Raw genomic sequence first — 25884 nt, 5'->3', positions numbered from 1 at the left:
CCATGAAAAAATGAAGGATACAGACACAGCGAAATCTATAAGAGCCTTGGTCGCAAGCTCCCAGACGTTCCTTTCATCGCTCATCCTTCAGAAGCACCCCCAGAGGCTACTCCTCGGATAGCCCCTCCACTTCTTACAAAGCTCTCACCCAATCCACCTTTACTAGAGAAAGAGGTGGTTACAGGGGGAACAACAACAAAGGCAGAGGCAAAACCAACAACTCCCGCTCTGCCTCCACCCCCACCCAATGACTTCCCTCCACTTCCCCCAGACCATTCCACTCCAGTCGGGGGAAGACTACAACAATTCCTTCCTGTCTGGACCACCATCACCTCAGACAGGTGGGTGCAACAGATAATTCAATCAGGCTACTGTCTCGAACTAACATCTACCCCCCCAAACATACCACCCAAACAGCATCCAATGTCACAAGAACATTTGTTACTGCTAAAGCAGGAGGTAATCTCCCTCCTACAAAAAAGTGCAATACCAGTTCCCCTCAACCAACAAAACAAGGGAGTTTACTCTCTGTATTTTCTCATACCAAAAAAGGACGGCTCTCTAAGGCCTATTCTAGACCTCAGACCCCTAAACCTATACTTACACTCAGACCATTTCCACATGGTCACACTCCAGCAGGTCCTTCCTCTGCTTTCACAGGGCGACTTCCTTGCTACCCTAGACCTCAAGGATGCCTATTTCCACATTCCCATTCACAACGCTCACAGGAAGTTTCTCAGATTCGCAGTGGATGGTCAGCACTATCAATTCAAAGTACTCCAAATCGGAGTCACAACAGCACCATGAGTGTTAATCAACTGCCTAGCAGTAGTGGCAGCACACCTAAGACAGCACATCCACGTCTTCCCATATCTGGACGACTGGCTCATAAAAGCCAGCTCATACAACCAGTGTGTACAACGCACTCACGCCACTATCCAACTACTTCACGACCTGGGTTTCACAGTAAACCACGCCAAGTCCCATCTGCAACCGTCTCACACACAATACCTCGGTGCCACAATAGACACCTCAAAGGCACTAGCCTATCCCAGTCCCGCCAGGATAGCAAGCATGCAGGTTCTTCTCACCAAATTCCAACTGCAACACTCTTCCAGCTCGAGTGTTCATGCAACTCATAGGGATGATGGCGTCTTGCATATTCATAGTGCCTCATGCAAGACTCCAGATGCGTCCTCTCAAAGAGTGCTTAGCACGTCAATGGAACCAGGCTCAAGGTCAGGTAACAGATCTGGTGTTGGTAGACAGTCGTAATCATCGCTCTCTGAAGTGGTGGAACACCAAAAACCTTTCCAAAGGCCGACCGTTCCTAGAGCCGGTTCCTCAAATCGTTATGACAGCAGATGCATCGCTCTCCGGCTGGGGAGCTCACCTACTACATCCCACCATGCAGGGCAGGTGGACACCTCAACAAAAGTTACTCCACATCAACCACCTGGAGTTACTAGCCATATTCCTAGCCTTAAAAGCATTTCAAAAACACATTACAGGCAAGGCTATCTTAGTCCGCATGGATAACATGACAGCCATGTACTACATACAAAAACAAGGCGGGACACACTCTGCAGCTCTCTCAGCTAGCACAGAACATATGAAGGTGGTCTATATCTCAAAACATTTTTCTCCTAGCCCAACATGTCCCAGGAGTCCAAAACATCATAGCCGATCTGTTGAGCCGTCAAACACAACAGATCAACGAGTGGGAACTTCATCCACAAGTTCTTCAACCGTTTTTTTAAATGTGGGGGCAACCACAGATAGACCTCTTCGCCACCCACGAAAACGCCAAGTGTCCAAGCTTCGCCGCTAGGTATCCACACCCATTGTCCAAAGGCAATGCGATATGGATGAACTGGTCAGGCAGATTTGCGTACGCTTTTCCGCCTCTCCCACTTATTCCACTAGTGGTGCGCAAACTACAGCAACATTCCTTAACTCTCATCCTAGTTGCTCCAACTTGGGCCAGACAACTGTGGTACACCACATTGCTGGAACTCTCTGTAGTTCTGCACCAGAAGTTACACCTCTCTCCACGCCTCTTAACCCAGAACCATGGAGAGATCAGACACCCGGACCCAGCTCAGCTCAACCTTGCGATCTGGCTCCTGAGATCCTTGAATTCGGTTACCTTAACCTTCCACCTGACTGTATAAATTTCATTAAAGAAGCTAGACGGCCTACCACTAGAGCATACTATGCAGCCAAGTGGAAACGTTTTGTAATATACTGTCAGAACAACAACACCAATCCCCTAGATGTGTCTATCCAACACATCATAGGCTACTTACTACACCTCCAAAGATGCAACTTAGCCTACACGTCTATTAGACTGAATCTTGCTGCCAAAGCAGCATATCTACAAAATAGACAGCATCTATCACTTTTCAGAGTACCTGCCATAAAAGCCTTTATAGAAGGCCTCAAAAGAATAATTCCCCCCAGAGTACCACCTTCACCTGTGTGAAATTTAAACATTGTTCTCACAAGACTAATGAGGCCTCCATTTGAACCTCTACATAAATGGGAGTTACAATTCTTAACATGGAAAACTGCTTTCCTAGTAGCCATTACTTCTCTACGAAGAGTCAGTGAACTACAAGCACTAACCATTCAGGAACCCTTTCTGCAGATGCATCATAATAAAGTTGTTCTCCGAACTAATCCTAAATTCCTTCCTAAAGTCATTTCTCCCTTCCACCCCAATCAATCTGTGGAGCTGCCCGTATTCTTCTCACAGCCACAAGCAGTTGCAGAAAGAGCTCTGCACACCTTAGATGTCAAAAGAGCATTGCTTTACTACATCGAGAGAACACAACCCTTTCGTAAGACCAAACTACTATTCGTGTCTTTCTCACCACCACACAAAGGCAACCCCATATCGATATCTGGGATAGCTGGGTGCATTGTTAAATGCATACAAATTTGCTACCACAAAGCAAAACGTACATTATCTGTTCCTCCTAAAGCCCACTCTACACGAAAGATAGGGGCTTCAATGGCATTTTTAGGGAACATTCCCGTAGATGATATCTGCAGTCAGCTACATGGTCTACACTGCACACATTCACAAAACACTATTGTGTAGATGTGCAAAGTAAACAACAAGCTAGTGTGGGCCAGGCTGTACTCAAAACACTATTTTAAACTACTGCAGCAGATACTGGTGGTCGCCGCTAGGGGTGGGTACTGCTATACAATTTATGCATAGTGTGTAATCTGCAGCTCATATGCTTTGAACGAGAAATGCTACTTACCAGTATGCATCTGTTCTTGGCATGTAGAGCTGCAGATCTACACACGTCCACCCGCCTCCCCGGCTACCTTTATCTGTTCCAGTATTATCTTATTTAGATGCAGCATACATGCGCATCTTTCCTGTTTCTTACAAAGCTCCATCATTTCCCTGCTGGCGAATAACAATCTGAGGATGGAACCGATGCCCATGCGCACTATGATGCAAAGGAGGAGTCACATACCTCGTGACTTCCAAAGACTTTCCAGGACAAAAACAAGTGCAAACATCCGGGGCCCAACACCAGATGGCGATCTATGTATAGTGTGTAGATCTGCAGCTCTACATGCCAAGAACAGATGCATACTGGTAAGTAGCATTTCCCTTTTCGCTTCCTAGAAAAATCCAGTATCACTCTTTCAGTACTAAAGCTAGTTTCCTGTCGCTGCTGCCCCTGCGGCCCCTTCCCCCGATACAGCCCCCGCTCCCGGGCCCCTACCTCTTGTCCCGCCCCCCCCCTCCCCTACTTAATGGCGGCCTTTGCGCAGCGGCACGCCCATCTGGCCCATCCACGACCAACGCCAGGAACCCTGGATCCACGACCTCTCGCCTCTACGACAACTCCGCCCTCCTCGCACTCAACCCCAGAAGACTCCTACACTGCCAACAGGCCTCGACCCACGGCCAGTTCTCCCGCCACCACTGCCGTCAGACTTTTTCCTCCACCCCGACCCCCGGAACCACACACGCCCTCAGATGCATCCTCCTTCACGTGCGCTCCTTACACAAACACTCCATGGAGATCTGGAACCTACTCGAATCTCTGTCGCCCGACATAGCCTTCTTCACGGAGACCTGGACCAATGCCGCCTCTGCCCCCGACATCAACACTGCCATCCAGGACGAATACAAGAACCAGAGGAAGGACTGTCCCAACCACCATGGAGGGGGCTCACTATCGCCCACAAAAGCACCCTCCGCTTCACCACCTCCAGCGAAACCTTCCCTGCCGCCGAACACCTGCACTTCCAGTTTCGGACCAGCCCTAACAGCACACTCCGAGGAACCCTTTTCTACAGACCCAGACACCCTTCTCCACAATCATCACGACTTCATCGCACCCCACGCCATCGCATCAATGAACTTCATACTCATTGGAGACATCAACTTCCACCTCAACAAACCCAGCAACCCAAACTCCACCACCCTCCGTGACAGCTCGCCGACATAGGACTCAACCAACTCTTCACCACACACAGAGCAGGACAAACCCTCAACCCCATCTTCGCCACAGGCAACAGCGTCCGCCTCAACCACACTATGCAACCATCATATACCGCGCACCACTGCGTGCACTTCACCGGCAACAAACCCAAGGCACCAAAACAAACCCCCCTCTCCCCCTGCCCACCACAAAGGAACTGGAGCAAGGTCACCGACGAGCAACCGAACTCCACCCTCACCTGAGACAACCCCACCTGGGCACCCGACGCAAACACTGCAGCCAGAGGACTCCACACTTGAATCTCCAACTGTGCAGACAAGTTCGCCCCGCAGCCCCAGCAAACAACGCCCCAGAAAGCTGCCTGGTTCACTATCGATCTCCAAGAAGCAAGGCCAGGGATGTGTACTTCCTATAACCTGACGCCCGGGACATATTGTTTGGGATCAAGGACAACAGGTTTTCTTGTGTATTTTGTCCTTGGGACAAGTAGGCCCAACCCCCTGCGGCACAAACCCTTTGGCTGCCAGTTTACAGTACCACATTATGGATCAGAGTAAGGCATTGCCTGCAGTTAAGGTAATATTTGTGTTCATGTGTTAATGCTGTTCAAACTTGTATTTATGGTTCATTGTTGAAAGCCTTTATTATTAGGGTGAGTGCTCTAAGTAAATGTTGTAAGCTCAGACTGCACTACTGACAGTGGTTCCAGTAAAAAAAAAAAAAAAAAAGTGTACACACGTTTTCAATGTTTAGCAATATGAGGCTATGTATAGTGCTCCTAGAATGCTGTCTGGTTAGATGCAAATATTTGCAGAAGCTTGAATGCAAGATTGATAATGCTTTACTACTGTAAATTTTAAGGTACTGTTTCTTTGCAGCATCATTTAGTATAATCTTTTGATGTATAATAGTATTTCCCAAAAATATTCACAATGGAAAATTAGTGTAACCAGTTTTAATAAGATAATGGAAAATATAAAAATAAAACAAGCATTGGTAAAGCCAGTAGGTCTGAAATTGTTGGTCACTCTTTTTGTTTTGTCAATGCGTGACTTGTTTTGGCATGATTTTTGTAAAACCTTATTGGTGCGGAAGCTTCCGGGCCCTCACCATTACAACAAACATTGGCAAAAGCAAACTTTTTTTTTCTCTCATAAAGTACACATTGCCACAGTAGTTCCTGGCACTGAACAAAACAACTGTGTCAATATGCTCCTTGTGGAAGAACAGAATGCTGTCACTCACAGTGAAGCTAGTCAATAGACCGAAAGAGAGAATTTTATGACGGACTACCACAACCAAATCAGAACAACCAAAAGGAACTTCATCCACAGCAAAATACTCACCAACGGCACCAACTCCAAGGAACTCTTCACTGTCATTCAGGAATTCACCAACCCATGCATTGAAGCCACAGACATCACCTCGTCCCAAGACCTCTGCGACAAGCTTGGGACCTACTTCCACCTCGAGATCAGAACACTCTATGACAACTTCGTCGACCACCCGCAAGACGTCACACCCCCACCCCTTCCACCCCCCAGAGACACCAGCTAGCCCACCATCGCCGGCTGGACTCCAATCACGACCGAGGACACCGCGACAACCGTGAAAGGCATCCACTCGGGCCCCCACGACCCCTGCCCACCGCACATCTACCACAGAGCCGCAGACACCATTGCGCCTGAAATACAACGGACCATCAACACCACCTTGACAACAGGCACCTTCCCAGACAGCTGGAAGCGCGCCGAAGTCAGGACCCTGCCCAAGTTGCCCACGGCTGACCCCACCGACCTCAAGAACTACCGGCCCATCTCACTCCTCCCCTTCGCAGCCAAAGAAGCAGAGAAAGCAGTCAACAGAGAACTGACACGGTTCATCGAAGAGAACGCCGTCCTCGACCCTTCTCAATCCGGATTCCGCAGCAGCCAAAGCACCGAGACCGCCCTACTCGCCGCAACAGACGATATCTGCACCCTCCTTGACCAAGGCCACTCCACAGCCCTCATCCTCCTCGACCTGTCTTCAGCTTTCGACATCATCTCTCACTGCACTCTAATCGCCAGACTACACGAAGCTGGCATACAAGGGACCGCCCTGGACTGGATCAGATCATTCCTCACTGGAAGACGCCAAAGGATCAGACTACCACCCTTCCTCTCCGCCCCCACGGAAATCACCTACGGAGTCCCTCAGGGGTCATCACTGAGCCCGACCCTCTTCAATGTCTACATGGCCCCCCTCACAGCCATCGTCCGACAGCACGACCTCAACATCGCATCCTACACCGACGACACCCAGCTCATCCTCTCCCTCACCAGAGATACCACCACTGCAAAACCGAAGTTCCAGAAAGGAAGCAAGGCGTCGCAGTCTGGATGACCAACAGCTGCCTAAACCTCAACTCCGAGAAGACAGAAGTCCTCGTCCTCGGAACCACCCCTTCAGCATGGGACAACACCTGGTGGCCCACCGCCCTCGGAAGCCCACCTACCCCTTCAGACCACGCCAAAAACTTCGGCATCGTACTCGACTCATCACTCACCATTGACTGACAGGTGAACGCCTCCAGCTGCTTCAACACCCTCCGCATCCTTGAAAAGACCTTCAAATGGATCCCCCCGGAGTCAAGGAATACAGTCACCCAGTCACTCATCACCAGCAGACTGGACTATGGAAACGCTCTCTACGCCGGCGTCAACAAGTCCATTCTCTGCAAACTTCAGACAATACAGACACTGCAGCCAGACTCATCCTCAGCATCCCCCGGAACAAACATATTAGCCGACACCTGCGGAGACTCCACTGGCTCCCTGTGGAGAAGAGAATCACCTTCAAAATCCTCACTCACGCCTACAAATGCCTACACATCAACGGACCCAAATACTTCAACGACAGAACAAACTTCCACGTACCCAAAAGAAACCTCCGATCTGCCAACCTTGCACTGGGTGAAACCCCTCACATCCACAGAGCAGGCGGAAGATCGTTCTCCCACATTGCAGCAAGAGCCTCTAACAAGCTACTGGCAGACATCAGACTCTTCCTCCAACCTGAACACTTTCAGGAAGACCCTCAAGACCCGGCTCTTTGGCTGAAAGGATCTGCGCCCCACCCCACCTTCAGCGCATTGAGACCCTCACTGGTGAGTAGCGTGCTTACAATTCCCTCATTGATTGAGTTTTTACCTGAAGCGATATATGCCTTCCATTTTCATTCTAGGCTTTATTACAGCCATTTTTAAATTTGTTTCATTCTAGCATATTTACAACTGCGAAGTAACTGGAGTGATATAGAGATGAGTGAAAGCTGCAAAATGCAGTAATTACTTCTTTGAGGTGGCAATACAATGTCCTATATTAACCTTTCACGCCCCTTCCTTGCTCCTCAGATTTCACCTTTGCATCAATTTCCTTCGACATCAACACTGTTGTCATTCTTTAGAAATGCCAAAACACACTTTCGCAATACGTGTTGCTTTAAACAGATGCAAACAACCCAATTTTACCCAATTAGCTTCTGAAAGAAAGATATTTGAATTATTTAAATGGGAAACTGCATGAGAGATCTATCAAAAGTCTTGACTAACAAGCCGTGAGGAAAGAGGAGGCAGCCGAATGAATGGAGCAAATGGCAGCTGACCGAGTGCCTTGGTGGACTTTCTGCTTATCCTAAAGATGTGCACGCAGGCAGACTTCAGCACTAGGATGGGACGCGCACATACATATGTGCGCATATGTAGAGGACTAATTAAGGAGACTAAAGTTCGTGAAATGAAAGCAGGAACAACATGGTTACCTTAACACACTGGAACCGGCCGGCAGTGCAATAATACAATGCTGACACATGGAAAGACAAGCGTGATGGTCACTAATTTTCAATTAAGAATTTCCACTGCTTCCAGCCTTTCTAGTCAGTCTTGCGAAATCTGTTGTGTACTTATTGCATTGGATTACTGCAGTTAGAGGAAGCAGCTTCTACAAGAGTCCGAGTTGTTGCTGAAATCGTTAATCTTCCTGAAGAGCTAGAGCCCAGGACGCTGTAGGACCTTAGGAGTGGGGGAAGGAGGCAGAAGAGCCTGGGAGGGCTGATGTTAAATGTTTTTTTTATTTTTTTTAAAAGACACTGGGGTAGAAGAAAAGTCACGGATGTTTGGCTGTTGCTGCTTTAGGTACTGGGACAGAAGCAAGCAAATCTGCATCTGAAAGCACTGAGGCGCAGTGCTAGAAAAAAATACAAAGTGTAAAAATGTATACTTACTGTGAGCAGATGCAGGCAACGCCGTAAACAGGTCGTTTTAAGCAGGAGTTATACAATTGAAGGAAGAACAGAACTTGTCATGCCATCAGGAGATACTGAACAGCTGCATGAATACTTTCATTTTCTACAGAAACCCGGCCTGGACTGTTGCCTCATTAAAAAGTCCCTAAATCCGAAGACTGGCAGCACAGGGACAAAAAGCGGGTGCTGTACTGAAATATAAAGTGCAGCGCATGTGCAGAGAAAAGTAAGGCTTATGGCGTCCCGTGAAGTGGGTGCCATGCTAATGATGAAAAAAACACTGATAAAATCAGACGCCTGCTAAAACATTAAGCACGGCACAGGTACTGTTAATATAAAAGCGTGCGCTGTGCTGAAACTTAAAGTGCAGCACCTGGGGCGGAACAGGCGGGAGGGATTAGGGACTGCGAGCCCTGCGGGCACTATTGTTGACAGTGTGTTGATTGATTTGGGTGAGCCGTGTGGCCGCCATTCTCAAACCTAAAGCTTTATCGCATTGGAAAAAAAAATAAAGCCTGGCTTAAAACCAGTGTTTTGAGAAAAAAATAATTATGGCGTGAGCAGTGTTAATGGCGTGGCTGACATTTTTTAAGCCAAAAACATTATATAAGATAGAGCACAAGCGCGCTGCTTAAAAAAAGTGAAAGCGCGCACTGCGCGCTGAAAGCATGTCGCACCTGCAGTAGGAAGAACTCATTAAAGAAAGTAGTGCTTAGAGACTTTAAAAGACCTACTGTGTAACAACCAAAGTAAAGGGGCCAGTAGCCATGGGAGGTTACAAATGAAGACATGGCCGTACTGAGGGACTAACAACCTAATTACAGATTCAGAAGCCAGCATTTATGAAGGACAAGGACACAAGCCAATGAAAAATATGAGCAGAGTGGGTGTGGCTTCTCTTCAATACCTTACTACAGCAAGTCTCACAGAGCAGCGCATGCGCGCTGACTCGGGCTTGACCTAAAAAGAAGCCCTCATCATGTTCGTCAAGGGAGCAATCGAAAAAGTTCCGTTCATCCAGAAGGGCATGGGTTTTTACTTTCTTTTTTCTTAATCAGAAAGAAATCGGAGGAATGGAGACCAATTCAAATCATTCTGCATAGTCACTCTCTCCAACATTCTGCACCTCCTCAACCAAGGATATTATATAACGACTCTGAACTAATAGGATACATTCTTCCAAATTCCCATTCATCCCAAACACCCCAAATATCTTTTGTTGTACCGTAGCCAGTTCCCGGATTCCAGTTCAGAGTTCTATTCGGCCACAAGTCAGCTCCCCTCATTTTCACCTAATGCCTTGCTCCAGTAGCAGCCACTCTCAGAAAGAAAGGTCATCAGGTATTTCCCGATCTGGACGTTTGGCTGCTAAAAGCTCCAACACCAACTTAAGCATCCAAAGCCACAAAAGCTTGCTCACTCTTTTTCGTAAATTGGTCTCGCTGTCAATCATCAAAAGTCAACAACTGCTTCACAAAAAAGGATATTGTTTCTAGGCTCCAACCTGGATACAATCAAAAACAAAACTTTTATCTCGAAGGACCGAAAACAAAGCATAGCACATCACTCCGTCAAGCTTTCCAGAAGAAAGTCTGTTTCAGTGCACTTATATAGGTCACTGATGGGCATGAAGTCCTCTGGAGTAAATATGGTCTCTGACACGCATGAAAATGAGACCATTAGAAGAGGAACTTCAGAAACAGTGGATCCAGACAGAAGAGTCTTTCAACGACTTAATAAACATCACCCAAAGGATGGTGCAGACGCTAGCGTGGTGGTATCAGATCTCCAATCTCTCGAAGGGCCTCATGCAGGGCCTAATGTTCTTCCCACAAATGCCCAACTTTGTCATAACCACAGTTGCCTCTGTGGAAGGCTGGGGTGGTCATCTCCAAGACCTACAAATAGAAGCAAAGTGGTCTGCGCTTCAGAAAACAATGCATATCAACTGCCTAATTGAAAGCCAGCTTTCTCACCCTCCCAAGTGTTCCTGTCAAGGATAGCAGGGTCATCCATGCATGTAAGTAAAGACAATATGACTAGCATGCATTATGTTAACAAGCAAAGGGGCACAAGATCACCAACATTCTCTTGGGAGCCCAACAGCTCTAGACTTGACTCGCAACTCACAAGATCTCTGAGAGCCAATCATATATCCTGCATAAGCAAAACCTTGACGGACACACTCCGCAGAGCCAAGGACGGATGTCACGAATGGGAATTGAATCAGTCGGAGGTGAACAAAATATTCCCAGTATGGGGCAGCCAGCACTGGATTGCTTTGCGACCAAGAAGAATACCAAATGCCAGTTCTGCGCCATTTGGTACCCCCTCCCAGGGTCGTGGGGGAATGTCTTTTTGAATAGATGGTCCTGGATCTATGCATACACTTTTCCCCCATTCCCACTAATAACAAAGGTTCTCAACAATATGAAACGGAAACGCTGTCCCCTCATCTTGATTTCTCCCAAGTGGCCGAGACAGCACTGGCTCACAGAGCTTCTCCTGCTATCCGAGTCCAATCCCATTCGCCTAGGCCAGCGGCAGCTCTTTTGACAATGAGCAAGTACCAAGTTCTGTACCTGGCCTCAGCCTCTCTCCACTTATCTGCATGGCTCCTGAATTCCACGAATTCTGAGATTTGAATCTCCGTCAGGATTGGAGGGATATTCTGTCCTAAGCAAGAGCTTAAGCCACCATCAAAACTTACAAATTAAAATGGAAAATATTCTGCATATGGTCTCAGCAATCCAACCTGTTAGAGGCATCTTCTGAGCAGATTCTGCCTTCTTTCCTTTCGCTTGCTTGATCAGGTTTGGTGCATTTCTCCGTCAAGGTGCATCTTGCTGCAATATTGAGATATAGACGCTCTTCCCGCTTTCGCTCTGCTTCACAAGAATATAAAACATTTCATGAATGGGCTGTTCAGAAAACCTACGGTACGAGATTCTCCCCTGGAATGGCATCTCAATGTGGTCCTCTCTCAACTTAGGAAACCTCCATTTGAACTTATACACAGAGTGTATCTCGAGTTTCTCACTTGAAAGGTAGCTTCTGTAGTAGGGGATCTCTGTGTATAGTCATAATCTATGAATAGTCCCGCCCATGTGCGGGGACCCCGGAGCAATCAAAATATCTCTTAAGCTGTCCTGCATTTGCAAACCTGCAAAGACACTTAAGAGACAGACAAAAATAATACAGCCTAATAACAACACGGCTGCACTGGCCAGCACTTCCTCTGAAGTGAACACAAAAGCCAAAATAAAGTTTAAATGTCATTTTTATTCACATCTGACATGTTCCTTTATTGTATCACACTCCCTTCACCAAAATCCCTTTAAACAATAGAGAGGAAGGGGTGGACAGACAAGCCCTATAGGCTGTCATTATGTGTCTGCTAAAGGGATACCGTGCCTTTAAGAAACTCTCCAGAGACCCCCGGTATCCCAGGATGCACAGCCCAAGCAAGTTACTTTCAGTTCTTTTTTCCGGCTCCTGCTAGCAGGACCCTGGAGCTTGAGCTCTACCCTTTTGGGTGGTTTATTTGATGAGTTGGATTTTTTGGATAAATAGTGTTTTCATTCGACGTCTAGAGCCTTTATCTACTACTGCCTGCAATCTGGAGCAGTTTTGGCCCACTCTTAGCATGGCTTTGTTCGATATATGCCCTGAGTGAGGGAGGAAAAAGGCCAAGACGGACCCACATGATGTTTGTATCCTCTGCTTGTCGTCCTCACATGTCCCAGCTACATGTGTCATCTGTAAAAACTTTTCCAAAAGGACCCTGAGGGACAGGGAGAAGATTCGTCTTCAGGGTCAGGAGCAGCAGAGGACCGGTGGGACTTCGGGGCATGGAGGGTCTCATTCCCCCTCCTCCGCCCATGCTTCAGCCCCTGGAGGGACCTCCGGGCAGAGCAGGGAGCAGAAACGGCGCCTACCGGCTGGTAGGTCGCGTTCGGCGTCGAAGGCGTCGACGGCGAGGGAGAAGGCACCGGTATGTTCGCAGTCGATCCAGGGCTCTGGGTCGCAGCAGCCTCGGCGTTCGACGTCGAGAGAGGGGCCGGCGAGACCCGGGACCGGGTCGCCGTCGCTGACGTCGACACCCCATCGACGTCGTGCTGAGCCCCGTGGCGGTCTGCACTCACCGCCTTCGCCGTCGACCCATGGCTCGACGCTGACGGAGTCGACGCCGAGATCCCGGCGCCGGAGAAGATCGCCGTCGAGGCACAGGTCGCCGTCGAGGCACAGGTCGCCGTCGAGGCACCGGAAGTCGACGTCGAGGCACCGGAAGTCGACGTCGAGGCACCAGAAGTCGACGTCGAGGCACCGGAAGTCGACGTCGAGGCGCCACAGGTCGCCGTCGAGGCACCAGAGGTCGACGTCGAAGCAACGGAGGTCGAGGAAGCATGGTTCGACGTCAAGGAGGCGTGGTTCGACGTCGAGAGGGCGCTCGACTTCAAGACGGCGTTCGACGTCGAGGGGGCGACGACCGGCCAAGAGACGCCGGACGAGGTCGACGTCGAGGACATCGGGGAACACGTCCTCAGTGATTACGATCTCCAGTCGGGGATCGGGGAGACGAGGGCGTTCCCCGTCGGTGACTTCAACACGGGACAGGCCCTCCAAGAAGAGAAGGGTGGCCGAGAGCCCGGACAGTGATGGTGCGGGCTCTCCTGCAAGGAGTGATGGGGCTTCGGAACATCTGTCCCCGCTGCGGCCTCAGCGGCCTCCGCTGCCTCCTGCGCCTGCTCTTCTGCCGGATCCTCTACCGGCGCCTGCTCCTCCTCCTTCTCCTCCTCCTCCCCCTCCTCCGCTGCCTCTTCCCGCGCCTCCGCGGCCTGCATCTCCACCGCAGCCACGGCCGCTGCCCCCGAAGGATCCCCACAGGCAGAGATCTAGCTCTCGTCCTCGCAGGTGGTCACGGAGTAGGCGCAGATCTTCCACTCGCTCTGGACATGGACGACGGAGATACCGGTCTCGTTCCAGAGGCTCGAGGGGCACGGACTCTTCTGAGGCTGACAGGTTCTCTCCCTCGCTGTCGGAGACGCCTCCTACCCGCGTCTCTCCAGTGGATGACATTGCCACTTTCCAGGAGGTGCTGATGAGGGGGGCGGCGAAGTTGGGAATATCAGTAACAACCCCTATTCCCACCACCTCTGTGATCTTTGAGACTTTGCGTAAGGTTCATCTGTCGCGCCCTCCTCCCGTTGGTTCCGGGGTTGGAGGAGCCTGCAATGGAGGTGTTCTTGACGCCGGCCGTGGTGAAACCGGCGCCCTCGAGACTGCTGAAAAAGTACAGGGCCCCGGACTCGGACCCGGCGTTCCTCAGGGTGGATCCTCCCCCGGACTCTGTCATTGTGTCGGCGGCTCGTAAGCAACACTCTACGACGCCTTCGTCCACGGCCCCTCCAGATAAGGAGAGTCGTAAGATGGACTCCTTGGGGAGGAGGATGTGCTCCACGTCGGCCGCTACGATGAAGGCCGCTTGCGCCTCCGCTCTGTTGGGTCGCTATGACAGGTCTCTTTGGGACTCCCTGCAACAGTTCGCTGCCTCCCTGCCTAGAGAGAAGAGGGAGGACTTTCAGGAGGTGCTGAACGAGGGCATGATGGTCTCGAACCAGATCATCAGTGCGGCGGGGGATATATCGTTGCTGGCGGCCCATGGGTACTGCCACGGCATACACATGAGGAGGCATTCCTGGCTACGGCTGACGCCGCTCAAGCCTGAGGCGCAGCAGAAGATTGCCAATTTGCCGTTCTCCGGCACGACGCTGTTCGGGTCTCATGCGGATGACGAGATGGCCCGCATGAAGGCCGAGGCAGAAACCCTGAAGGCAGTGGGGCTGGAGAGGCCCAGGGAGCAGAGGAGGGCCTTCCGCTCCTCGGGCAGGCGCTATTCCAAGCAAAGGGGTCAAGGGCGTCAGTCGGGTCACCAGCTACAGCCCCAGCAACAGCAACAACAGTTCCCGAGGCAGTCCTTTCAGAAGCGCCAGAGGGGCAGAGGACAGCATCAATCCTCGTCGGGGAACAAAGGCCCGGCCGGGTCGAAGCCCTGAAGGGTCACTTCCCCCTCATCCGTTACCCGCTCCGGTGGGGGGAAGTATTCAACACTACCTGGCAGAGTGGAGGACAATAACTCAGGACAAGTGGGTGCTGAATATTGTTTGCAATGGATACAGTCTTCGTTTCACCAGCCCGCCTCCACAGATTCCACCAGTGCGCTCTCCCTACATGGTACGGGAGCTCCAGCGGGAGGCGGACGTTCTGTTGGCAAAGAAGGCCATAGAAGCTGTTCCTTTGAGGCAAAAAGGAAAAGGTCTTTACTCCAGGTTCTTTCTAGTCAGAAAAAAGGACAAAAACGAGTTCAGGCCTATTCTGGATCTGCGTCAAGCAAACAAGTGGATCCGCAGAGAAAAGTTCCGTATGTTGTCCCTGCATCAGATTTACCCTCAGTTGCATCGAGGAGACTGGCTGTGCGCCATAGATCTGCAGGACGCTTACTTCCATGTGCCGATCGCACTAAAGCATCGCAAGTTCCTGAGGTTTCTGGTAGGCAACAACCATTACCAGTATACAGTACTCCCGTTTGGTCTGAAGTCGGCCCCACGGACGTTCTCCAAGTGCATGGCAGTGGTGGCGGCACACTTGCGGAAGAGCAAGGTGTTTGTGTATCCATACCTGGACGACTGGCTGATCAAAGCCTCCACGTACCGGGAAGCCCAGTGTCTCTTCAACAGGACAGCTGCCTTGCTGCATCGCCTGGGACTGCACATCAACATGTCGAAGTCAGTGCCGATCCCTGTGCAGTGTCTCCAGTACTTGGGGGCCTCAGTCAATACCTTGAACGCAAGCGTGTGTCCTTTGGAGGAGAGACGCTTATCGATCCGTGGGAAGGCCCTGCACCTCCTCTCAGCCCACTCTCCTACAGTGAGGACGGTGTCTTCCTTGCTGGGGTCGATTGCTTCATGCATCTTTCTCACCCCCAATGCACGTCTGCATATGAGGCCTCTGCAGGAATGTCTGGAGGATCAATGGGACCAGAGGCGGGGCGTTGGGAGGACAAGATTCATCTGTCCCAACACGCTCTCCAATCTCTGAAATGGTGGTGCTCCTCAGAGAATGTTTGCAAGGGGACTCCTTTCCACAAGGATATTCCGGTCCAGACCATAGTGACCGATGCGTCTCTCCAGGGCTGGGGAGCGCATTCGGGCCCTCTTCAGATTCAGGGGATCTGGTCGCAGACGGAGATGACTTACCACATCAACTTTTTGGAACTCAGAGCAGTACACTTGGCCCTGAAGGCGTTCCATCCCTCCTTCACGACGAACTCCCTGCTTGTTCAGACGGACAATACTACTACCATGTACTACCTCAACAAGCAGGGGGGCTCCCGGTCACGCACGCTGTCTCGGGAGGCACAGACTATCTGGAATTGGCTGGTGGCCAGGAACCTGACGATCACGGCAACCCATCTGCCGGGAGTGCAGAATGCCCAAGCCGATGCACTCAGCAGGCTCGTTCAAGAAAATCACGAGTGGGTGCTAAACGACGACGTGCTAAGAGACGTCTTCGCAGAGTGGGGCACTCCGGATATCGATCTGTTCGCTACGGCGGAAAACAGCAAATGCCGCGACTTCGCGTCCAGGTACTACCAACCAGGGACACTGGGGAATGCCCTATGGATCAGCTGGTCCAACAGCTTTCTCTACGCCTTTCCACCCATTCCCCTGATTCCTGCGGTGCTGATCAAGCTGTCGCAATCCAGAGCCAGGATGATCCTGATTGCTCCGGAGTGGCCGAGGCAATGGTGGTTCACCGACCTTCTTCACCGGTCTGTCCTGCCACACCGGCGCCTGCCGTGTCGGCCGGACCTTCTCACGAAGTTCGGAGGACAGATGGTCCACCCCAATCTCTCATCCTTGAGTTTGGCAGCATGGCTCCTGAGCTAGTACAGTATGGACACTTGAACCTACCTCAGGACTGTATGGAGATCTTGAAAGCGGCGAAGAGGCCGTCTACGAGGACTTCTTACGCCTATAAGTGGAAGAGATTCTGCTTATGGTGCAAGGCAAAGGACATTGACCCTACATCCTGTAAAGATGTTATTTTGCCTTATCTGCTGCAGTTAGCTCAATCTGGGCTTTATTTTCAGTCTATTAAAGTTCATCTTGCAGCTTTGACTGCGTACAGAAAGGGCCCTTCCCAAACCTCATTTTTTGAAATCCCTGTGATTAAAGATTTTTTGGAGGGTTTGCGTAAGGTGTTTCCCCCTGTTAGACGACCTTCTCCACCATGGGAATTGAACGTGGTGTTGTCCAGATTGATGAGGGAGCCTTTTGAGCCTATTCATAAGGCTTCTTTGCAGCATCTGTCCTGGAAGGCTGCCTTCCTTGTGGCCATTACATCGGCCAGGAGGGTAAGTGAGATTCAGGCTCTGTGTTGTCAAGAGCCGTATACTGTATTCCATGCGTCTAAAGTAGTGATGCGTACTCATCCTAAATTTTTGCCTAAGGTGATATCTGATTTCCATGTAAATCAAATGATAACTTTGCCTACTTTTTTTCAGCATCCCTCCTCTCCGGCGGAGAGGTCTCTGCATTCACTAGATGTGCGTAGGGTGTTGAAATTCTATCTAGATAAGACAAAAGACATCCGCAGGTCGGATCAACTGTTTGTAAATTATGGTTCAGTAAGAACTGGTCTAGCTACCGCAAAACAGTCCATCTCTAGATGGATTGTGTCCTGTATTCAGCTTTGTTATCAGAAAGCTAATAAGACGTTAGGGGGTAAGCCTACAGCGCATTCGACTAGGGGCAAAGCAGCTACTACAGCTTTGCTTAGGAATGTTCCAATTGCTGACATTTGTAAGGCTGCCACCTGGAAGTCGGTCCATACGTTTACAAAGCATTACTGTCTGGACTCTGATGCTAGGGCAGATGCCCAGGTTGGACAGGCTTCGCTGAGGAATTTGTTTGCACAGTGATTTGTTGGTGTTTGGTTCTTACTCCACCGCTGTTTGTTGGTTGGGATGGGCTTGCCATTCTATTCATAGATTATGACTATACACAGAGATCCCCTACTACAGAAGGAGTAGTTTCTTACCTGTAACTCCAGTTCTGTAGTAGGGGTATCTCTGTTATAGTCATAAGCGACCCTCCCTCCTCCCCGGTGGAGTAATTCTGACAGTATCAGGCCTGTTGTTATACACCTTCAAAAAGAACTGAAAGTAACTTGCTTGGGCTGTGCATCCTGGGATACCGGGGGTCTCTGGAGAGTTTCTTAAAGGCACGGTATCCCTTTAGCAGACACATAATGACAGCCTATAGGGCTTGTCTGTCCACCCCTTCCTCTCTATTGTTTAAAGGGATTTTGGTGAAGGGAGTGTGATACAATAAAGGAACATGTCAGATGTGAATAAAAATGACATTTAAACTTTATTTTGGCTTTTGTGTTCACTTCAGAGGAAGTGCTGGCCAGTGCAGCCGTGTTGTTATTAGGCTGTATTATTTTTGTCTGTCTCTTAAGTGTCTTTGCAGGTTTGCAAATGCAGGACAGCTTAAGAGAGATTTTGATTGCTCCGGGGTCCCCGCAAATGGGCGGGACTATTCATAGATTATGACTATAACAGAGATACCCCTACTACAGAACTGGAGTTACAGGTAAGAAACTACTCCTTTTCTGTTGATGCTCACTTCAGCTAGAAGAATGAGCGAAATACAGGCTTTCACAACAGTCTCCTGCCTTATGCTTCAATGGAAACTCCTTAGAACAAATCCCAAATATATTCCCAAAATCCTATCTCAGTTCCATCTTAATGAACTCATCCTACTAAGAACCTTTTTCCCAAATCCAACATCACCAGCAGAAAGATCTCTGCATAGGCTCGACATTAAAAGATGCATTAAGTTTTACCTGCATTGTACTAAACTGCTGTGGAAAAATGATCATCTATTAGTATGTTATGGACAATCTTAACAAAGTTCTTCAGTCACAAAGGCAGCCTTCACAAGGTGGATCTCTGTCGCAATCCAGTTTTACCACTCCAAGGCTGGCAAGCCACTCACAGCAAAAACAAAGGCGCACTCAACGAGGGCAGTGTCCACTTTGGCTGCCTGTTTGCTGCTGTTCCTCTGGACAAAATGTTCTGTGCCGTGCGTGGCAGAGCACCCATATTTTCACTCAGCACTGTTGCCTGAAATCGGCACAGAGTAGTGATGCAGCCACGGGACAGGCAGTGTTACAACATCTATTCCAATAAAGTGAGCCTCTTTTGTTGTATCTATGTATAATTATTTACAGGTGCAGCTTTTTTTCATGTCTTTTATTATATATGTATATTTACCAGATTTGAGTATTGTTGTATACTATAAGTTTATTTTATATATATATATATATATATAACGTGTTAATGCATTTACACGTTGAAATTTTACCCACCATCCACAAGGGATACTTATTGTATAAAATATTCAATTCAAGAACAGCTTGCCACTCTGATTCAAGCATGTGAATCTATGAATAATCCAATACTGGAGAAGAAAATTAAATACTTACCTTTACGTTCAGTGCTCCAGTATTGGTATATTTCATAGATTCACATGCTACCCACCCTCCTCCCCTGAAAGGCTCTTTTTATGGCTTGGGATTATTTTATTCCCACAACTGCTTGAAAGTCTGAGGGAATCAGCCTCTCTTGGGACTATTCTGGAGAGTGCTATTGCCTGATTGGTAAAGGCTTGAAGTTTGGTCCTTTAAAAAAAATAAAAAACAAAAGGGACTAAGATAGGCTATCTAAGTGATTATTCATTCTCATTAGATCCTATGGTAGTGATACATACTGCGGTATTATGATACAGTGGGACTTCCACTTTCACGGGCAATGATTCAAGTATGTGTATCTATGAAAGATACCAAGACTGGAAAACACAAGTTACAGGTAAATAACTTATTTTGTTGTCCTACAAAGAAGCTAAACACCCATATACAGAAACCCATAAACATGCCTACTATAACATGTATGTATTGAATTAACATATATGTAGTAAAGATGTTTTTTCAAATATGTATTCATATCTATAAACATAGGTTAAAATTGAGCATATGTCACATTAATGCACGTCACTCAATAGTAACTTGATGGAAGAGGTGTAGTTGTCAATTTTAATATACCCAAGGTAACTTCTAGATGACTTGATACATTTTGCAATCCTTTAACTAATAACTAACGAGATAATTTGCATTTTTTTTTAAAAACAATTTACTATCATAGTGTTGCGGGGAATCTGCTCATACACAGAACTATGCACAAAAAAACAGTAACTCAGTAAATAGGGTTGTTCCTCCTACCACCTTAGTACCCAAAATCCCAACCAACTAGCAACAGTGTGTCATTTGGTCTCCTTCAAATATCAAGAAGCTATGAATGTTTTGACAACCCAGAACACGAGCACTCCCGACTCACCTCAGAGTCGCGGGAACAAGACTATCTTTCTCTCTCTCGTACTTGTCCACAATATGAATAATCAGAGTCACTTAATACGTTCAAATCGTTTTTTTGACTATAGTGATTCATAAAACAGTATGCGAACCATGACCAGCAGCATAATGCATAAAGCTAGCATCATCAGCATTGTTACAATACCATAGAATACAAAAGGAGTCGGCATTTTATAAAGACTGCGAAAAAGGCAAAACCCTCCCCTTGGCAGTAAGACGTTATTTTATATAACAATAGATCTCTAGGCGTTGTTAGCAGACCCCCTACCTGAAAACCTAAACGCAAGGGTTTACATCATAGGAACAGCAGAGCTCAGCTTCATGGAACGGCTTTCTTCGACTGTTTCAAAAACCTGCAACAACGCTATATCAAAGCACGATTCTTCTTCACCAGCAGGCCGCATAGCTGTGCGAGATGCGCGACCCCGCATGCTGATTTTTTCCACTTGGCATGGTCCTGCCCCCATCTGCAGCCCTATTGGAGGGCGATCCACGACACCTTGGGGAGAATGATAGAACTGCCACTGGCGCCACTCCCCGAAATCGCGCTGTTGGGATATACAGTGCAGATCCCCCTGAAGGTTAGGAAATTCACTGCATTAGGACTCCTCCTAGCGAAAAGGGAAGTCGCCATCCATTGGGGCAGGAAGGCAGTTCCCAGCCTACAGAGTTGGCTCAGGAGTTTAGTATACTGCAATACTAATTCGGAGATATATTCCAGTTTAATGCCTCTGACGTCCCGACCCAAGGATATATGGGGTCCTCTGAGAGCCTATTTGGAAAAGCTTAAGCAGGCCCCCAACTCTCAGCCAGATAATGGTATAGTGCCTGAGGGTGTGGGTTGAGAGGTTACTTTTAGAACGTTTAGTGGTACACCTTCAATCATGGATAACTGCACATGGAGGTGTTGGGAGGTGGGGTGGGGTCGGTTTGGGGGGGGGGGCACTGACGGTAGAGTACTCCAGTGGCGGGACGAGGGGAGGATGGGTGGGAATGGATGGACTATGGGGTTGGTTTGGGTGCGGAAAGTGACAACTGCTCTCATTGGTTAGAGCACTATTCCTTACATAAAGCGCTCGCTGGCAGGGAAAATGTGCATGCTTATTCGTATTCTCTGTTAGGGCACGGCAACTTGTGGGGAATGGCTGTACTGTTGGGTTTGCATAATGCTTTGGCCGTTTGCATCACGAACTCTCTTTTGGTATGAACACTGTCAGGAACTGCCAGAATTGCTTATTTATTTGTTTTGTTTATTTTTTTCCTCTTTTGTACTTCATTGCAATGTTCTGTCACTTCCATGCGATATTGGAAAAATAAATTGTTTCAAAAAAAAAAAAGCACGATTCTTCCATATTGCAGCTGTTGGTAACATGTTTTGTCTAGGTAATAGGGACTGACCAGAACAGAATAACAAGAGACATTGTTGATCAACCTTGCACATTATGTTCAGACAGAATTGAAGGGAAAACTGAGAACATGAAAAACAATCTGTTATCGTGTATGGGGCAGAGGCAAAGTGTCGCGAAAACAAACTCCAGCAGAGGCGTGCGCAAAAGCAGCAGCATAGGGCAAGCAAACTAATGCTAACTTAGCAATGTCGACAATGTATCTAAGGGCCACATAACCCCATATAGCAATAGATGTGTGTGACAAGATGATGGGATCCTTGGCAATAAATGTGTCAATATTATATGAATGTGATGTATGATATTCATCAATATGAGCAATGCACTAGTGGGTGATGGTAACAGTGCACCCAGTTTGGATATTAGCATGTGTAAACAACCTTCTGATAGAGACTTCTATTTGCATGTTCCAGAGCTTGTGAATTTCCCCTAGGCGCCAGACTAGATCCAGCGAATTCCAATAGCAATTCTCTTGTGCTTTGGAGGATGGGATGTTATCTTTAAGGGTTGGCTATTTTATTTTGCTGTCATGGCAGGCCCTGGAACATTGGCCTAGGCTGCATCAGGCCTTGGTTGATTGGGACATACAGGAACTCTGTTACAACACTGGACTGTCACCTTGGGTGTACAGAACATCTGGTGATTTTGATGCCCGCAAGATCACAACTGTGCTTCCTTTTAATGACCTCTCTCTTTCTCTCGCTTTAATTACTTTTTTGCACCAGAGGCAGCATTCTCATGGATGCCCAGGCTGGTAGTCTTGCCCATAGTCAGATCATTTAGTGTACCAGAGGGGAATCTGGCAACTAAATGTCTGGTGACTAACCAACGATCAATTCAAGACCTTCTTGAGGAAAGAAGCAGATTCATACTTCTGGCTCTATGTGGGGACGATTTGATTGGCAGGTATTGTGGAAATCATTTCATACTCTGAGGTGAGGCAATGAAAAGCGACTTAAGGCGGGGCAAAGGTGATGGTGCTAGAGTGCCTGCTCCTTGCCCTGCAACAGAAGAATGTGGCACTTAGAGTATCAAATATTACTACAAAATGAAAATGCTGTCTTGTTTACGATGGTTTAGTCCTTGTGCCTAACGCCTTCAGCCTTTGGGCATGTGTGCACTTTATAAATTGTTTTTCATTTCAATTCACTCAAAAGAGTAGTTTCTCAAAGTACTCCGCACCAGCAGGTTAAACTCCTTCCACAGTCTGCTGTGAGGAGAGTTCTACCACAGCTCACTCCCAAGTCAGGCTGGGAGAAACAGTCCCTTCCTTGTAATTCCACCAGCACCCACAACAGTTTGGCAGATGAATCTGAACAGTGACACACAAGATAGGAGAAAAGGTGGATCCATAGACATCATTCCATGGATGGCTATATGTAAATTCTCTCAGCGGGCTGCCTGGCAGCCGTCATTTTGATATTCACAACAACATTGTCTGCTTCAGAGCAGGCAGCCCAGCAGTGGTGCTGAGAGGCCCTGTCAGGTGGGGTGAGTCAAGCAAACCCTGATCTACCGCAGCTTGGAGTCTGCCTTTATGAGAGAGAGTTTTCTTGCAGCGGCCAGAGCAGCTGACTCTGGAGCGTGGGGCTCACAGTTCGACCCCCGCAGCAGCTCAGCTCAGCACCATGTGACTGTGGGCAATAGCTCACTTAATCTCCCTGACTGCCCCCAGCTCCTTGAAACCTTAAAGGGTGATATGTTCGCGCTTTACAAATATGGATTATTATATTATCTCTTCTGGAGATTACTTGGCACATACCCCCGGACCTATGATAGACCTTGTGGCGGTAGGAGGGGATGCCCTAGCCACAGAGCCATGCCGCTTAGCTTGCCATAGCCCAGTATTCACATTTGGGCTCACTGCCACAGCAGCTCCCTTCAGTTTAATTTAGTTCACGTTTGTGCAGTATTACTGGCTGTCCGGTTGGAAGCTAGGAGTGCCATTCCGCCTGGTCAGACTACACTGCTGATTGTTGGTTAAAAGGAGCCTGATAAGGTATGATTCAAGCATTTGTATATATCAGAGATCTGGTGCTGGCAAACACCGTTGAACTTTGAAAGTGTAGAACGCCTTCGTTTCTGGCTATGCCTGTAGAATGTTCCAGTGTGTGACCAGGTTGCAAATAGAGGAAAGGTTGATCTGAAAGAAATATCGATTTCATTCAAAACTTCTCTGCATGCCTGGTTCCTAAGTAGTTTGGCCTTCTTTTCAAACATGTTTACTATGTGCATGTCACATTGGTTCATTTGTAGGGTTGCCATTATTTACAGCTCTGCAACCTTCTTTGGGAAGACATGAACTTGCTATCCTATTTATTCTTAGTGAATATTGTAGGAAAGTAGGATCTTTCTGGCATAGTTGCCCCCACTTTTTGCCTGGTGTCGGTGTGTTTGGACTGTAGTACACTGGGATCCTGCTAATCAAGACCCCAGTGTCGCTCTGCTCTCCTCAATTCTTTGGTAAGTACTTTGTACACCCCACGGTTAGTATACTGGTGTACCCCTGTAAGTCCCTAGTATGTGGTACGAGGTACCCAGGGCAATTGTACACAAGGGTTCTCCCATGGGCTGCAGCATGTATTGTGCCACCCATGGGAGCCCATGCAAACATGGCTGCGAGTCTCCCAATTCAGCCTGCGTGAAATGCTGCATTCACCTTTCATTTTAGATATAAGGTTTTCCTAATATCCCATGCACTGCACTTAAGACCTATAAGTAACCTCTAAGGTAGGCCTTACATCCCACAGGCAGGGTGCATGGTTCTAGGTATGTGGATACCCCCTGCACGAGCAGAGGTACCCCTACAAACCACAAACTCCATTCTCTGGGCTTTGTAAGTGTGGGGCATCCATTTTAAGGTATGCAGTGGACACTGGTAACTCGAGATGTCTTACTACATAATGGATTCTCCGAACCTGGTCATGTTTGGTATTAAACGTGTTGGAATCGTGCAACTACGCTGATTCCAGTGCTAGTGGCATGATGCATTGTACTGGGGGGGCTCCTTAGAGGACCCCCCTGACCGACCTAGGTAGCCTTGCATGGTCTACCTGCCAGCTCGTGCTGCTGTTGCCCCCCTGCTGATGAGGTTAACTCGGGCTAGGGAAGGCAGAACAAAAGCACCTCCAGACTGCATTGAAGGGCACATTTGGTGCCCTGCTTGCGTAAAGCATTTTCCACCAGTACAGGAGTCCTTGGCTCCCACTCTGGTGCAAAACTACACAAAGGACAGGGGGAACCCCACCCCGTGCCCCCCCCCCCACCACAGTCTTGCTCCTCCCCTGGGAGATGCCAGAGCTCCTCCAGGTGGCCGCTTGATTCTGTCATCTTGAATCTTGGCCCCTGGGAGCATTTGACTGGTTAGATCATAAGAGTAGCGTCCCTAACCCACTCTGATAGGTGGCCCACAGCAGAAGGTGTCCTTTCCCCTTTTTGGGTTACTTAAGGGCTCTCCTGAGGGTGGGACCTTAGATTCGTCCTGGACTTCATCAAGACCTGCCTGAAGACAATTCTGCTGTTGGACACGAACTCTGCTGCTGGACCGAGCAGGACCCAAGACAAGACTACTCCTGGTGGGAACTGCAACTGCATCTCCCTGCTCTTCCAAGTTTCTGCAACTCCCTGGCCGTGCATCCCTCAAGTCTCCCACTACTCTGCCTGCCTGCATCCAAGCAAGAAGTAATCTCCCTTGGAGTGAAGGAGTCTCTACCCTTCATCTGCAGGTACCTCAACATCGACTACTGGCTTGGTGATCCTGCTGTCCCATGGACATTCCCGGCTCTGCAACACAGGTGGTGGTTTCATTGCTTCCCCGAGTACTCAACTGTCATCCCTGCAACTTTGGAAACTGTAATCCCTCTCCAGCTGACCTGAACCGCATCCCTGTGAGCTGTCTGTCTGCCGTTGCCAAGGCTTGTCAACTGTCCTGACTGAAGATCTTTGAGCTCCAAGAAGCCCCTGCCTCTAGCATCACACAGCTCCAAATGTGTTGTCTTCCCTGTATCTCCTGTGACTTGGTCGTCCATCATCTGTGTGCTTCTGAGGCCTCCATAGGACTCCCTATGCCTGGTGCCAGTGTCCTCCTGGGGTCTCCAGCGATTCCTGCTGGCTCTCCTGCGTGTTGAGGGCTGGCCCTGACTTACCCATGTTGAGTTAATCCCACAAACCTTGCTGGTCTGCATCCAAGCATTTTTTCCTGCAACGAGACTGTTGTGTTT

General features: G+C 48.6%; 1 protein-coding gene across 2 annotated transcripts in view; it reads left to right on the top strand.

Annotated features, from left to right (window-relative positions):
- LOC146829602 (heat shock factor protein 3-like) overlaps positions 1–25884 on the top strand; it is a 370027-nt gene that overhangs the window by 213178 nt on the left and 130965 nt on the right. The window lies entirely within an intron of this gene.

The sequence above is a fragment of the Triturus cristatus genome, chromosome 5_2 (genome assembly GCF_964204655.1).
Source record: "Triturus cristatus chromosome 5_2, aTriCri1.1, whole genome shotgun sequence".
NCBI classification, from domain to species: domain Eukaryota; kingdom Metazoa; phylum Chordata; class Amphibia; order Caudata; family Salamandridae; genus Triturus; species Triturus cristatus.
Note: the sequence above shows the minus strand (reverse complement) of the source record. Positions and strands in the feature narration are given on the sequence as shown.